This window comes from Ochotona princeps, chromosome 3 (genome assembly GCF_030435755.1).
Source record: "Ochotona princeps isolate mOchPri1 chromosome 3, mOchPri1.hap1, whole genome shotgun sequence".
Classification (NCBI taxonomy): Eukaryota; Metazoa; Chordata; class Mammalia; order Lagomorpha; family Ochotonidae; genus Ochotona; species Ochotona princeps.
Genome location: NC_080834.1, coordinates 27,097,277 through 27,101,781, shown reverse-complemented (window position 1 = coordinate 27,101,781; position 4,505 = coordinate 27,097,277).

Genomic DNA, 4,505 nt, shown 5'->3' with positions numbered 1-4,505 from the left:
TTTCAGAGACAGAACAATCGCTCAACACTTAGGGACACGTGTGTGTGTGTGTGTGTGTGAGGTGTGCTGAGTGAGCTGTGAGCAAGCGGAGTTGACACAGTGTGCGTGTGTATGCCGCTGTTGTAATGTCCAAGTTCACACTCACTGACATGGTTGAACACCCGTGTGTGTGTGTGTGTGTGTGTGTGTGTGTGTGTTGGATGTGTGCGATCCCTCTGGGAACAGTCTGTTCACATACACCTTGCACACTGTCGTGTCGGGTTGCTTGTTGTGGGGTCGCAGGGAGCGTCTGGCTGATGCCTGCGTCCTAACCACAGACCAGCATTCTAAAACCATGGTGCTTTCAAACCATTTCCGTCTGATGAAGGTGACTGACCTCTGAGACTTGCTAAAACGCACCAGAACAACCTCCGCAGATCTTGGTGAGGCCGTGGGACCACCCGCTCGATCGGGGCAGCCCTTCTACGTTCATTTGAGCTTTGGGGTCACGTATTGGGTCATTCATTCCGGTGTGGTTCTCAGGGTGCCTGGACGAAGTTATATGGGGTCTGTCTTCTCTTCTCACTCCTCCTGCCTTCCCCTCCTCCCATACGGCTGCTCACTTGGGCCAAGGGTTTCACCTGTGCAGGGCTCCTAGTAAATCCACATGTGAGGGCTGTTCCCAGGAACGACAGCCACCATACCCCTGCTCAGGGCTTCCTGATCTGAGCACCACTTCAGGCAGGAGTGTGGTCCCCTTGGGCAGGAGTATGGTCCCTTTTCAGCCCTTTAGGAGGCGTTGATGTCACTGCCCGCCAGCTGAAGTGCACCCCGACCTGAGGGTGGGCTCTGGGTCACAGCCACCATAAACAGGTGCGGCAGCTTTGTCTGTGCGGGCAGTGACCTAGCCTGCTTCTGTGCACACCCGAAGGGCGCACATTCTTCTCGTTCTTGGCCGTGGAAGTGTTGGCCTCTGCTCTGGCCGCTGTGCCTGAGCCTGCTGGGACCTGCTGGCGTAGTGTGGGGGATTGGAATTCTCTTGGGCTTCTCCATCCAGGAAGCACCATGCGGGCCACGGGAGGCTGTGTGGGGAGCAGTCGGGGTTCCCGGGGCCTCTTCTGTCTTCTCCCCTTCACCTTCCTGTTCTTTCTGAGCTTCTTACGTTGGAAGCTTCGCTCACGGTGTTCTATCTGCTCTGAAGAGCTCTTTAAGGAGTTTGCATGGCCGTTTAAGACACTCACAGGGCACTTTCGGGGCAGCAGCGGGGACCCCACGTCCTGAGTCTGGGTTTGATCCCAGCTTCCTGCGGGTGCCCGTGCCAGAGGCAGCAGGTGAGGGCTGGAGAAGTGGGTCCCTGTCAATCCTGTGGGAGGCCCAGGTGGATCCTGGGGTCCGGGTCTCCTCTGTGGGCATTTGGGGGATGAACCAGGGGCTGGGAGATCTGTCCTGACTCAGGAGTCGGGGAACGTGCCAGCTGCCCAGGCTTCCTGTCTCCCAGGTGATCTTCCGTACACCTATTGCTGATTTATTCATAGGCACGTGATGTCAATGACAACGGGCTTCTATAGTTTGTGTCCAGATTGGGCTCAATGTGTGTGATTCGCCTAAGGGGCACCTGTGGCCTCTCGCATCCCAGAACCCGCTGGGGTTTACCTGTGCCCTGGAGCCCCTTTCACTGGGTGATGCTGTAATCCCCAGAATCCTGGACACAAAAGCAGGAGGCCCAAGAAAGGACACCCTCCCCAGGGAAGGGCACTGTCCTGCCTGTGTCTTCTGGGGCTCAGTGGCTTGCTGCGCGGGACCCTGAGAGATGGCCACCGTGTTCTCTGCCGTATATGTGTGGTATGTGTGTGTACTACGCTGCATGTAGTGTGTGCATGTGTGATGCATGTGCTGTGTGCCTGTGGTGTGTGCATGTGTGTACGTGTGCGCATGTGTGGTGTGTATGCAGGGTTGATGTGGTGTGTGTGGTCTATGTGTGTACTGTTGCATGTAGTGTGTGCACACGTGTGATTATGCAGCGTGGGCATGTGGTTGGTGCTTGTGTGATTTCTGTAGCTATGTAGTATATGTATGTGTGTATGCGTGCTGTGTGTGATACAAGACATGAGTGGTGGGTGTCTGGTATAGGCAGTATGTGTGTGTGATGTGTGCGATGCCACATGTAGTGTGTGAGTTGTGATGTATGTGGTATGTGTGTAGTATGTTTGAGCTGTGTTGTATGTAATATGTGCTGTGTTGTGTGGGGTATGTGTGAGTTGTGATACACATCATGTGTGAATCATGTAGTGTGAGCTGTGTTGTACATGGTGTGTTGTATGTGGTATGTACGTGCTGTGTTATAGGTAGTGTGGTTGGGCTGTTATACGTGGTATGTGTATAGCATATAGTTTGTGGGAGCTGTGTAGTGTGTGTTGTACATGGTATGTGTGTTGTATGTAGTGGTACTGTGATGCATGTAGTGGGTGTAGAGTTACTGCTGTATGTGGTATGTATGTACTACACGTGCTGTGTTATATGTAGCGAGTGTAGTGGGTATGTGTTGTATACAGCGTGTATCATGAGTGTCACGAGTCTTCTGACTCAGTAAAAAAGCAGGTAGTTTCCCAAGCCAACACATCGGCAGCAAAGTCGAGCCTCATGTTTTGAACAAGCCTTGGGGTTGGCAGCCAGGAAAATGGCTTCTCACGTCCCTGAGCAATTCCTGGGCTCAGAAGTGGGGCTTCCTGGGAAGTTGAGCTCGCACTGTGACGCCATCGGGCTGGTGGTGGGAGAAGAGACAGATGGGGCCCAGGATGGAGCCGCAGCGGGGCCCAGGTCCCCGAGCGCCTGGCTGGGCTCCACTGCAAGCCAGACCATGGGCAAGCCCGACATCTTCAATGCAGAACTCCTATACAGCCGAAGGTGGCTAGGGCTCCACTTCACTGCTCACTGACTGTTGCTGTGGGCTGTTCATTCACCGCGTGCACCTGGTGGAGGACACGCCCCAGCAAGGACCGTGGGTCACCCTGCGCGCCTGCTCCTGCTGCCCTGCTCTGGATGCAGTGCTGGGAACCTGAGACCAGCAGATGGCGGGAGATTCTGCAAGTGGTGTACGTGTCCCCCAGCAGGTAGCCACTGAACCACAAGCCGCATTCCCCAAGCTTCAGACTCCAAAGCCAGACTTCCTGAATCTTCCTGTTTGCCTCCTCTCACGGTTACTTAGCAACACAGGAAGCTTCTTGCTCAGGTAAACTGAGGGTTGAGCAAAGCAATGGATCCCACAGACAGAAATCCAAACGCTTTCAAGGCGGGAGGGAACGTCCGGTACAACCCGCTTCAGGGAAGCCGGCTCCAGGCGCAGGGACACCTGACGGAGGAAGGCTGTGGCGTCGTTGCTCGGTTTCCGAACATGAGGGAAGGCTTGTCCAGGGTGGCCTGTGTGGATGGGGAACTGTTGGCAGCAGACTGAGTGCTCGGGCGCCAGGGGACGCGGGGTGCCTTACTGCGCTGCCAACTCCACGGAAGCCCACGTGGTGACTGAAGCAACATTCAGATGATGTGGCCCCACGTTCTATGCTGAGGATAGATGACGTGGCTAGGACGATCCCACAGCGATTTAGAAGAAAACGAGCTGTTCCCGTCTCCCTGCCCCACACTCAACTGTGTGTTCCAAGAGAGCATTACAGGGAATTGTGTTCCAGCCAACCCCAGCTCCTACAGAAGCTGTGGATGCACCAGGGGCAGGGGACAGCGTCAGGCACAGCGAGTCCAGCTGCCACCTGCCACGCTGGCATCCTATATGGAGTCCTGGCTGCTCTGCTTCGGAAGCTGTTCCCTGCTCCTGCGACTGGGGAAGCAGCAGAGGAGGCCCAAGTGCTGGGGTTCCTGGTGTCGGTCTTGTGCAGAAGGCTGGATGTCAGGCCCAGCGCGATAGCCTAGTGGCTAAAGGCCTCGCCTTGAAAGCCCCGGGATCCCATATGGGCACCAGTTCTAATCCCGGCGCCCCGCTTCCCATCCAGCTCCCTGCTTGTGGCCTGGGAAAGCAGTTGAGGACAGCCCAAAGCCTTGGGACCCTGCACCCGCGTGGGAGACCTGGGAGAGCTCCTGGCTCCTGGCTTCGAATTGGCTCAGCTCCAGCCATTGCGGCCGCTTGGGGAGTGAACCATCGGATGCAAGATCTTCCTCTCTGTCTCTCCTCTATATATTTGCCTTTCCAGTAAAAATAAATAAATCTTAAAAAAAAAAAAAAGGAGAAAAGGCTGGATGTTGAGCCGGGAGCTCCATGTGAGATTCCCACGTGGCTTCCCAGAGAGCATGGGGCAGTTACAGACATTTGCAAACGAAACCTGTAGGCAGTAACCCCGTGGGGATGACACATTTTTGGATGACGTGGCGAGTCCGTAAGACATCATACTTCCCCCAGTGTGCTTGCAACCCCACAGCTTGTAGCAGAGGGAAAACACAGTGGGGTGTGATCCTGGTGAAAACCCAGACACTCCGACACGAGGGACTTCAGCCAGCCACTCCACGCTTATGCCAACCCA